This window comes from Gorilla gorilla, chromosome 10, assembly GCF_029281585.2.
Source record: "Gorilla gorilla gorilla isolate KB3781 chromosome 10, NHGRI_mGorGor1-v2.1_pri, whole genome shotgun sequence".
In the NCBI taxonomy this organism is placed as follows: domain Eukaryota; kingdom Metazoa; phylum Chordata; class Mammalia; order Primates; family Hominidae; genus Gorilla; species Gorilla gorilla.
This window is the reverse complement of record NC_073234.2, coordinates 63,389,978-63,402,527: the sequence shown is the minus strand read 5'-3', so window position 1 is coordinate 63,402,527 and position 12,550 is coordinate 63,389,978.

The following is a 12,550-nucleotide window of genomic DNA, read 5'->3' as shown; positions in this document are numbered from 1 at the left end:
CTCAATCAAAAACAAGTTTAACTCTGTAAGTTAAATGCACACATCACAAAATAGTTTCTCAAAAAGCTTTTTGTAGATTTTATCTGAAAATATTTCCTTTTTCACAACAGGCCTCAGTGTGCTCCCAAATATCCCTTTGCATATTCCACAAAAACAGTGTTTCCAAACAGTTCAATTGAAAGAAACATTTAACTCTGTGTGACAGCACACATCACAAGTCAGTTTCATGGAAAGATTCATTCAAGATTTTTTATGAAGTTATTTCCTTTTCCACCATAGTTGTGGGCTCTGAAATATCCCTTCACAGATTGTACAACAACAGTGTTTTCAAACTGTTCCTTTAAAAGAAGTACTGAACTGGGACATGGAAACACACATCAGAAATCAGTTTCTCATAACGCTTCTTCCCAGTTTTTATCTGAAGATATTTTCTTTTTCACCATAGGCTTTTATGCATAACCTAATATTACTTGGCAGGTTTTGCAAAAACAGTGTTTCCAAACTGCTCAATCAAAAGAAAGTTTTAATTCTGTGAGATGAATGTACACATCAGAAAGCAGTTTCTCAAAAAGCTTCTTTCTAGTTTTTATCCAAAGATGTTTCCTTTTTCAACATAGGCTTCAATATCCTCCCAAATATACCTTTGCAGATTCTACAAAAACAGTGTTTCCAAACTGCTGAATCAAAAGAAAGATTTGACTCTGTGAGAAGAATGCACACATCACAAAGCAGTTTCTCAGAAAGCTTCTGTCTAGTTTTTTTCTGAAGACATGTATTTTTCCACCTTAGGCCTCACTGCACTCCTAAATATCCCTTCGCAGATTCTACAAAAACAGAGTTTCCAAACAGCTCCATCAAAAAACAGGTTTAACTCTGTGAGTTGAATGCACACACCACATAGCAGTTTTTCAAAAGTGTTTTTTTCTATTTTTTATCTGAAGATATTTCCTTTTTGTACCATAGGCCACAGTGCAATCCCAAATATACCTTGCAGATTCTACAAAAACAGTGTTTCCAAGCTGCTCAATCAATAGAGTGTTTTACCTCTGTGAGGTGAATGCACACATCACAAAGCAGCTTCTCAGATAAATGTTGTCTAGTTCTTCTCTGAAGATATTTCCTTTTCCACCATAGGTTTCAAAGCACTCCCAAATATCCCTTTGCAGATTTTATGAAGACAGTGTTTCTGAACTGTTCCATCAAAAGAAGGATTTAAATCTTTGAGGTGAAGGCACACATCACAAAGCAGTTTCTCAGAATGCCTCTTTCCAGTTTTTATCTGAAGAAATTTCCTCATTCACCATAGGCCTTTTTGTACTACCTAATCTCACTTCGCAGATCATACAAAAACAGTGTTTCCAAACTGCTCAGTCAAAAGAAAAGCTTAACTCTGTTAGATGAATGCACACACCCAATGCAGTTTCTCAGAAAGCTTTGTGTATTTCTTCTCTGAAGATATTTCTTTTTCCACCATAGGTCTCAATGCTCTCCCAAATATCCCTTCACAGATTCCACAAAAACAGTGTTTCCAAACTGTTCCTTCAACAGAAGGACTTAACTCTGTGTGAAGAACACACACATCAGAGAGCAGTTTCTCATAACTCTTCTTTCCAGTATTTATTCGAAGATATTTCCTCATTCGCCATAGGCTTTTTTGTGCTACCAAATATTGCTTTGCAAATTATGCAAAAACGGTGTTTCCAAACTGTTCAATCAAAAGAAAGGTTTAACTCTGTAACATGAATACACACATCACAAAGCAGTTTCTCAAAAAGCTTCTTTCTAGTTTTTATCTGAAGATATTTCCTTTTTGACTATAGGCTTCAATGCACTCCCAAATATCCCTTCACATATTCTAAAAAAAAGAGTGTTTCCAAAAGGCTCATGAAAAGAAATTTGAACTCTGAGAGATGAATGCAGACATGAAAAGGTGGTTTCTCAGAAAGCTTCTGTCTATTTCTTCTCTGAAAATATTTCTTTTTCCACCATAGGCCTCAATTTGCTACCAAACATCACCTCACAGATTCTACAAAAACAGTGTTTCCAAAGTGTTCCATCCAAAGAAGGACTTAACCCTGTGATATGAATGCACACAGCAGACACCAGTTTCTAATAATGCTTTTTTCCAGTTTTTAACTGAAGATATTTCTTTTTTCATCCGAGATTTTTGATCTACCAAAAATCACTTCACAGTTTACCCAGAAAGACTGTTCCCAAACTGCTCACTCAAATGAATGGTTTAAATCTGTGAGGTGAATGCACACGTCAAAAAACAGTTTCTCAAAAAGCTTCTTTCTTGTTTTTATCCAAAGATATTTCCTTTTTCACCATAGGCCTAACTGCGTTTTCAAATATCCCATTGCAGATTCCACAAAAACAGTGTTTCCAAAGTGCTCAATCAAAAGCAAGGTTTAACACTGTGAGATGAATGCACACATCACTGAGCAGTTTCTCAAAAAGCTTCTATCTAGTTTTTATCCAAAGATATTTCCTTTGTTACCATAGGCTTCAATATGCTCCCAAATATCCAGTCACAGAGTTACAAAAAGAGTATTGCCATACTGCTCTATCAAAATACAGGTTTATCACTGTGAGTTCAACCCAATATCACAAAGAATTTTCTCACAAAGCTTGTTTCTAATTTTTATCCGAATATATTTCTTTTTTCATCACTGTCCTTAATGTGCTCCCAAACATCCCTTCACAGATTCTACAAAAAAAGTGTTTCCAAACTGTTCCTTCAAAAGAAGGACTTAACTCTGTGAGATGAACGCAGACATCAGAAAGCAGTTTCCTTCTCCTAACGCTTCTTTCCAGTTTTTATCTGAAGATATTTCCTTGTTCACCACAAGACTTTTTGCACTCCATAACATTGCTTCACAGACTATAGAAAAATGGTGTTACCAAACGGTTCAGTCAATACAAAAGTTTAACACTGTGAGATGAATGCATACATCTCAAAGCAGTTTCTCAGAAGGCTTCTTCCTAGTTTTTATCTGAAGTTATTTCCTTTTTCACCATAGGCCTCATGTACTCCCAAATATCCCTTCGCAGTTTCTACAAAAGCAGTGTTTCCAAACTGAACAATTAAAAGAAAGATTTAACTCTGTGAGATGAATGCACACATCACAAACCAGTTTCTCAGAAAGTTTCTTTCCAGTTTTTATCTGGACATACTTCCTTTTTCACTGTAGGCTTGAATGCGCTATAAAATAACATGTTGCAGATTCTGCCAAAAGGGTGTTTCCAAATGGCTCCACGAAAGGAAAGATTATCACTGTGAAATGAAAGCACACATCACAAATCAGTGTCCCAGTAAGCTTCCTTCCACTTTTTATCCAATGATATTTTCTTTTTCACCGTAGGCTTCTTTGTGCTACCTAATATCACATCACAGTTTATACAAAAACAGTGATTCCAAATTGCTCTATCAAAAGAAAAGTTTAACTCTGTGAGATGAATGCACACATCACCAGGCAGTTTCTCAAAAAGCTTATTTCTAGTTTTTATCTGAAGATATTCCTTTTTCACCATTGGCCTCAGTGGACTCCAAAATATCCCTTTGCAGATTCTACAAAAACTGTGTTTCCAAACTGCTCAATCAAAAGAAAGTTTTAACTCTGTGAGATGAATGCACATATCACAAAGCATTTTCTCACAAAGTTTCAGTCTTGTTCTTATCAGAAAATATTTTATTTTCCACCAAAGGCCTTGAGCGCTCTTAAATATCCCTTCGCAGGTTCTACAAAAATATTTTTTCCACACTGTTCCATGAAAAGAAGGACTTAACTCTGTTAGATGAATTCGTGCATCAGAAAGCAGATTCTCATAAAGCTTCTTACCAGTTTATCTCTGAAGAGAATTCATTTTTCACGATAAGGTTCTTTGCACCACCTAATGTTGTTTCACAGATTTTGCAAAAACAGTGTTTCCAAAGTGCTCCATCAAAGGAAATGTTTAACACTGTGAGACAAATACACACATCACAAAGCAGTTTCTCAGAAAGCTTCCTTCCATTTTTTATCTGAAGATATTTCCTTTTCCACAAACGGCACAAGTGCACTCCCAAATATATCTTCACAGATTCTATGAAAAAAGTGTTTTCAAACTGCTCAATCAAAAGAAACTTTTATCTCTGTGAGAAGGATGCACACATCACAAAGTGGTTTCTCAGTAAGTTTCTTCCTCGTTTTTATCTGAAGTTATTTCCTTTTTCACCATAGGTTTTGTGTGGTCCCAAATATCCCTTCACAGATTCTACAAAAACAGTTTCCAAACTGATCAATCAAAAGTAAGGTGGAACTCTGTGAGATGAATGCACACATGACAAAGCAGTTTCTCAAAAAATTTCCTTCTTGTTTTTATCCAAAGATATTTCCCTTTTCACCATAGGCTTCAATGCGCTCCCAGATATCCCTTTGCAGATTCTACAAAAACAGTGTCCCAAACTGATCAATCATAAGAAAGGTTTAACTCTTACCTGAATGCACACATCACAATGCAGTTTCAAAGAAAGCTTCTTTCTAGCTCTTCACTGAAGATATTTCCTTTTCTACCATAGACCTCAATTCACCCCCAAATATCCCTTCACAGATTCTACAGAACAGTGTTTCCAAACTGTTCCATCAAAGAAGGACTTAACTCTGTGAGATGAATGCACACATCAGAAAACAGTTTCTGATAACACTTCTTTCCAGTTTTTAGGTGAAGATATTTCCTTGTTCACCTTAGGCCTTTTTGAGCTACCTATAATCACTTCACTGATTATACAAAAACAGTGTTTCCAAAATGCTCAGTCAAAAAAAATTTAACTCTGTGAAATGAATTCATACATCATGAAGAAGTTGCTCAAAGGCTTTCTTTCTACTTTTTATCTGAAGATATGTCCTTTTTCACCATATTTATCAATGTACTCCAAAATATCCCTTTGCAGATTCTACAAAAACAGTGTTTTTGAACTGCTCAATCAAAACAAACTTTTAATTCTGTGAGAAGAATGTACACATCAAAAAGCAATTTGTCATAATGCTGCTTTCTAGTTTTCATCTGAAGATATTTCCTTTTTCACCATTGGCCTAACTGTGCTTTCAAGTATCCCATTGCAGATTCTATAAAAACAGTGTTTCCAAACACCTCAATCTATATAAAGGTTTAAATCTATGAAAAGAATGCACACATCACAAAGTGGTTACTCAGAAAGATTCTTTGTAGTTTCTGTCTGAAATTTTTTTCCTTTATCACCATAGGCCCCGGTGCACTCCTAAATATCCACTTGCAGATCTACCAAAGAGTTTTTCCAAACTGCTCAGTCAAAAGAATGGTTCAACTCTGTGAGATGAATGCACACATCACAAAGTAGTTTCTCAGAAAGCTTCTTTCTAGTATTTATCTGGAGATATTACCTTTTCATGGTAGGCCTCACTCAGCTCCAAAGTACCCATTCACAGATTCTGCCAAAGAGGTGTTTCCTAATGGCTCCAGCAAATGAAATATCTAACACTGTTAAATGTATGCAAACCTCACAAATCAGTGTCTCAGAAAGATTCTTTCCAGTTTTTATCTGAACGTATTTCCTTTTCCACTATAGGCCTCTTTGTGGTATCTAATATCACTTTGCAGATTATACAAAAACAGTGTTTCCAAACTGCTCTATCAAAAGGAAAGGTTTATCTCTCTGAGATGAATGCACACATCAGAAAGCAGTTTCTCTAAAAGCTTCTTTCTAATTTTTATCTGAAGATATTTCCTTTTTCACCAAAGCCTTCTATGTGATCCCAAATATCCCTTCCATATCCTACAAAAAAACTGTTTCCAAACTGCTCAATCAAAAAACAGGTTTAACTCTGTGAGTTGAATGCACACGTGTCAAAGAAGTTTCTCAAAAAGTTCTTTCTAGTTTTTATTTGAAGATAATTCCTTTTTTACCTTAGGCTTCAAAGCGCTCCCAAGTATCCCATTGCAGACCCTACAAAACTAGTGTTTCCAAACTGCTCAATCAAAAGAAAGGTTTAATTCTGTCAGATAAATTCATACATCACAATGCAGCTTCTCAGAAAGCTTCTTTCTAGTTCTTCAATGAAGCTATTTACTTTTCCAGCTTAGGCCTCAATGCACTCCCAAATATACCTTCGCAATTTGGACAAAAACAGTGGTTCCAAACTGTTCCTTCAGAATAAGGACTTAAATCTGTTCGACAAACACACACATCAGAAAGCAGTTTCTCATAATGCTTCTTTCTAGCTTTTATATCAAGATACTTCCTCTTTCACCATAGGCTTTTTTGAGCTACCTAATATATCTTTGCAGATTTTCGAAAACAGTGTTTCCAAACTGCTCTGTCAAAAGAAAGTTTTAACTCTGAGATGAATGGACACACAACAAAGCAATTTCTCAATAACTTCTTTCTAGTTTTTATTCAAATATATTCATTTTTTCACCATAGGCCTAACTGTGCTTTCAAATATCCCTTTACAGAGTCTACAAAAATAGTGTTTCCAAACTGCTCAATCAAAAGAAATTTTAAATCTGTGAGAAGAATGCACACATCACAAAGCAGTTTCTTGTAAATTTTCTTCGTAGTTTTTATCCGAAGTTATTTCCTTTTTCACCATGGGCCACAGTGCGCGCACAAATATCTCTTCGCAGATTCTACTAAAACATTGTTTCCAAAATACTCAATCAAAAGAAAGGTTTCAGTTTGTCAGAAGAATGCACACATAAGAAAGCAGTTTCTCAGAAACCTTCTTTCTGGTTTTTATCTGAAGATATTTCCTTTTTCATCATAGGCCTCAAAGTGCTCCCAAATAACACTTTGCAGATTCTGCCAAAAGGGAGTTTCCAAAGGGCTCCATCAAAGGAAAGATTTAACACTTTGAAATGAATGCACTAATCACAAATCTGTTTCTCAGAAAGCTTCTTTCCAGTTTTTATCTGAAGATATTTCCTTTTCACCATAGGCTTCAATGCACTACCAAACATCCCTTAGCAGATCTGAAAAACTGTTTCCAAACTGTTCCATCCAAAGAAGGACTTAACTCTGTGGGATGAATGCACACATCAGAAAGTAGTTTCTCATAACTCTTCTTACCAGTTTTATCTGAATATATTTCCTTTTTCACCATAGGCTTTTTTGCACTACATAATATTTGCAAAATGCACACATTTTGCAAAAACAATGTTTCCCAACTGCTCAGTCAAAAGAAAAGTTTAACTCTGTGAGATGAATGCACACATCACAAAGCAGTTTCTCAACATGCTTCTTTCTAGCTTTTATCTGAAGATATTTCCTTTATCTCCATAGGCTTTAATGCAGTCCCAAATATCCCATCGCAGATTCTACAAAAACACTGTTTCAAACTGCTCAATCAAAAAACAGGTTAAACTCTGTGAGTAGAACACACACTTCACAAGGCACTTTGTCAAAGAGCTTCTTTCTAGTTTTTGTTAGAAGATATTTCTTTTTTCAGAATAGGCCTCAGTGCATGCCAAAATAGACCTTTGCAGATACTACAAACACAGTGTTTCCAAACTGCCTAATAAAAGAAAGTTTTAACTGTGTGAGATGAATGTACACATCACTTCACAGTTTCTCAGATAGTTTCTGTCTAGTTCTTTTCTGAAGATATTTCCTTTTCCATCACTGCCCTTAATGCGCTCCCAAATATCCCTTCACAGATTCTATAAAAACAGTGTTTCTGAACTGTTCCATTAAAGAAGTATTAAACTATATGAGATGAACCCAGACATCATAAAGCAGTTTCTCTTAATGCTTCTTTCCAATTTTTATCTGAAGATATTCCTTGTTCGCCATAGGCCTTTTTGCACTACCAAACATCACTTTGCAGCTTATGCAAAAACAGTGTTTCCAAACTGATCAGTCAAAAGAAAAGATTAACTCTGTGAGATGAATGCATACATCACAAAGCAGTTTCTCAAAAAGCTTCTTTCTAGTTTTTATCTGAAGATATTTCCATTTTCATCATAGGATTCTATGTGTTCCCAAAAATCCTTTTCCAGATTCTACAAAACAGTGTTTCCAAACTGCTCAATCAAAAGAAAGGTTTAACCCTGTGAGATGAATGCACAAATCACAAAGCTCTTTCTCAGATAGCTTCTGCCTAGTTTTTACCCAAAGATATTTCCTTTATCACAATAGACTTCAATGCACTCCCAAATATCTTGTTGCAGATCCTTCACAGTATTTCCAAACTGCTCGATCAAAAAACAGATTTATCTCTGTGAGTTGAACATGCACAACACAAAGCAGTTTCTCAAAAAGCTTCTTTGTAATTTTATGTGAAGGATTTCCTTTTTCACCATAGGCCTCAGGGTGCACCAAAATATACCTTTGCAGATTCTAGAAAAACAGTGTTTCCAAACTGCTGAACCAAAAGAAAAGCTTAACTCTGTGGGATGAATGCACACATCACAAATCAGTTTCTCAGATAGCTTCTGTCTAGTTCTTTTCTGAAGGTATTTCCTTTTCCACCACAGGCCTCTATGTGCACCAAATTATCTCTTCCCAGATCCTATGAAAACAGTGTTTGAGAAGTGGCCCATCAAAAGAAGGATTTAACTCTGTGGGATGAATGCACACATCAGAAAGCAGTTTCTCATAATGCTTAATTCCAGTTTTTATCTGAAGATATTTTCTTGTTCACCATAATTCTTTTTACGCTGCCTAACAATGCTTCACAGATTATATAAAAGCAGTGTTTCCAAACTGCTCAGTCAAAAGAAAAGTTTAACTCTGTGACATAAATGCATACATCACAAAGCAGTTTCTCAAAAAGCTTCTTACTCGTTTTTATCTGAAGACATTTCCTTTTTCACAATATGCATCAGTGCACTCCCAAATATCACTTGGAAGATTCTACAAAAACGGTGTTTCCAAACTGCTAAAACAAAAGAAAAGTTTAACTCTGTGAGAGGAATGCACATATCACAAAATGGTTTCTCAGAAAGATTATTTCTAGTTTTTATCTGAAGTTATTTCCTTTTTCACCATAGGTCTCATGCACTCCCAAATATCCCTTTGCAGATTCTACAAAAACAGTGTTTGCAAACTGATCTATCAAAAGAAAGTTTTAACTCTGTGAAGTGAATGCACACATCACAAAGCACTTTCTCAAAAAGCTTCTTTCTACTTTTTATCAGAAGATATTTCCATTTTCACCATAGGCTTCATTGTGTTCTCAAATATGCCTACGCAGATTCTACAAAAAAATGCTCACAGACTGATTAATCAAAAGGTTTAACTTTGTGAGATGAATGTGCACATCACAAAGCAGTTTCTCAGATAGATTCTGCCTAGTTCTTCTCTGAAGACATTTCTTTTCCAGCATAGGCCTCAATGCACTCCAAAATATCCCTTAACTGATTCTATTAAAAATGTGTCTCCAAACTGTTTCATCACAAGAAGGACTGAACTCTTTGAGGTGAATGCACACATCAAAAGCTGTTTCTCATAATGTTTCTTTCCAGTTTTTATCTGAAGATATTTCCTTATTCCCCATAGGCTTTTTATGCTACCTAATATGGCTACACAGATTTTGCAAAAACAGTGTTTCCAAACTACTCTTTCAAAAGAGAGGTTTAACTCTGTGAGATGAATGCACACATCACAAAGCAGTTTCTAGATACCTTCTTTCTAGTTTTTTTCCAAAGATAATTTCTTTATCACCATAGGCTACAATGCACTCCAAAAAATCCCATTGTAGATTCTGCAGAAACAGTAGTTCCAAATTGCTCAAGAAATAAACAGGTTTAACTCTGTGAGTTCAATGCCCACAGAACAAAGTAGTTTCTCAAAAGTTTCTTTTGAGTTTTCATCCAAAGATATTTCCTTTATCACCACAGACTTCAGTTCACTCCCAAATATCTAGTTGAAGATTCTACACAGACACTGTTTCCAAACTTCTCAATCAAACAACAGGCTTAACTCTGTGAGTTGAATCCTCACATCACAAAGCAGTTTCTCAGAAAGCTTTTTTGTAGTTTTTATGTGGTGATATTTCCTTTTTCACCACAGCTCTCAGGGTGCTCACAAACATACTTTTGCAGATTTGGCCAAAAAAGTGTTCCCAAACTGCTCTATCAAGAGAAAGTTTTAACTCTGTGAGTTGAAGGCACATATCAAAAAGCAGTTTCTCAGATAGCTTCTGTCTAGTTCTTCTCTGGGGATATTTCTTTTTCCACCATAGGCCTCTATGTGCTCCCAAATATCCCTTCCCAGATCCTATAAAAACAGTGTTTCTTAACTGTTCCATCAAAAGAAGGGTTTAACTATTTGAGATGAATGCACACATCAGAAAACAGTTTCCCATAATACTTAATTCCAGTTTTTACCTGAAGATATTTTCTTGTTCACCATAGGCCTTTTTACACTACTTAACATCACTTCACAGATTACATAAGACCTTTGTTTCCAAAGTGCTCATTCAAAAGAAAAGTTTAAATCTGTGACATGAATGCATACATCACAAAGCAGTTTCTCAGAAAGCTTCTTGATCGTTTTCATCTGAAGGTATTTTCTTTTTAACCCTAGGCATCAGGGTCCTCACAAATATCTCTATTCAGATTTACAAAAACAGGGTTTTCAAACTGCTCAATCAAAATAAACGTTTAACTCTGTGAGAAGAATGCACACATCACAAAGCAGTTTCTCAGAATATTTCTTTCTAGTTTTTATGTGAAGTTATTTCCTTTTTCAACATAGGTCTCATGTGCTCCCAAATATCCCTTCGCAGATTCTACAAAAACAGTGTTTCCAAGCTGATCAATCAAACAAGAAGGTTAAAGCTGTGAGATGGATGTACATATCAAAAGCATTTTCTCAAAAAGCTTGTTTCTTCTTTTAATCCAAAGATATTTCCTTTGTGACCACAGGCTTCAATGCACTCCCAAATATCCCTTCGCAAAATCTGCAAAAACAGTGTTTCCAAACTGATCAATCAAAAGAAAGGTTGAACTCTGTGAGATGAATTCGCATATCAGAAAGCAGTTTCTCAGAAAGCTTCTGTCTAGTTTTCTCTGAAGATATTTCCTTTTCCAACCTAGGCCTCAATGTGCTCCCAAATATCCCTTCTCAGATTCTATAAAAACAGGGCTTCCAAACTTTCCAATCAAAAGAAGGATTTAGCTCTGTGAGATGAATGTACACATCAGAAACCTTTTGTCATAATGCTTAATTCTAGTTTATACCTGAAGATATTTCCTTGTTCACCATGTGCATTTTTGCTCTACCAAATATCGCTTCACATATTTTGCAAAACCATTGTTTCCAATCTGATCATTCAGAAGGAAAGTTTAACTCTGTGAGATGAATGGATACATCACAAAGCAGTTTCTCAAAAAGCTTTTTTCTAGTTTTTATCCAAAGGTATTTCTTTTCACTATTGGCAACCATGCATTCCCAAATATCCCTTTGCAGATTCTACAAAGACAGTGTTTTCAAACATTTCAATGAAAAGAATTGTTTAACACTGTGAGAAGAATGCCCACATCACAAAGCAGTTTCTCAAAATGCTTCTGTCTAGTTCTTCTCTGAGCTGGCTGAACTGGTTCCCTTTTCCACCATAGGCCTCAATGTGCTCCCAAATATCCCTTTGCAGATTCGCAAAAAACAGTGTTTCCAAGCTATTCCAATAAAAGAAGGACTTAACTCTGTGAGATGAACACACACATCAGAAAGCAGTTTCTCATAACCCTACTTTCCAGTTTTTATCTGCAGATGTTTCCTTTTTCACCCTAGCATTTTTGAGCTACCTAATATTGCTTCGGAGATTTTGCAAACACACTGTTTCTAAACTACTTAGTCAAAAGAAACTTAACACTGTGAGATGAATGTATGTTTCACAAAGCAGTTTCTCAAAAAGCTTCTTTCTAGTTTTTATCCAAAGATATTTCCTTTATCAGCATAAGCTTCAATGCATTCCTAAATATGCCATAGCAGATTCTACAAAAGCACTGTTTCCAAACTGCTCAATCTAAAAAAAGGTTTAAAACTGTGAGTTGAATGCAACATCACAAAGCAGTTTCTCAAATAGCTTCTTTCTAGTTTTTATCCAAAGATAATTCCTTTTTCACCATAGGCCTCATGCACTCCCAAATATCCATTTGCAGATTCTACAAATAAAGTGTTTCCAAACTGTTCAATCAAAATAAAGGTTTCACTCTGTGAGATGAATGCACACATCAAAAATCAGTTTCTCAAAAAGCTTATTTGTAGTTTTTTTCGAAGATTTTTCCTTTATCACCATAGGCTTCCATGCACTCCCAAATATGCTTTTGCAGATTCTATAAATACAATTTTTCCAAACTGCTCAATCGAAAGTTTTAGTTCTGTGAGGTTAATGCTGACATCACAAAGCAGTTTCTCAGAAAGCTTCTGTCCTGTTCTTCTCTGAAGTTATTTCCTATTCCACCATAGGCCTTAATGCACTACAAAATATCCCTTCACAGATTCTACATAAAACAGTGTTTCCAAACTTTTCCATCAGAAGAAGGACTTAACTCGGTTAGATGAATACACCCATCAGAAAGCAGTTTC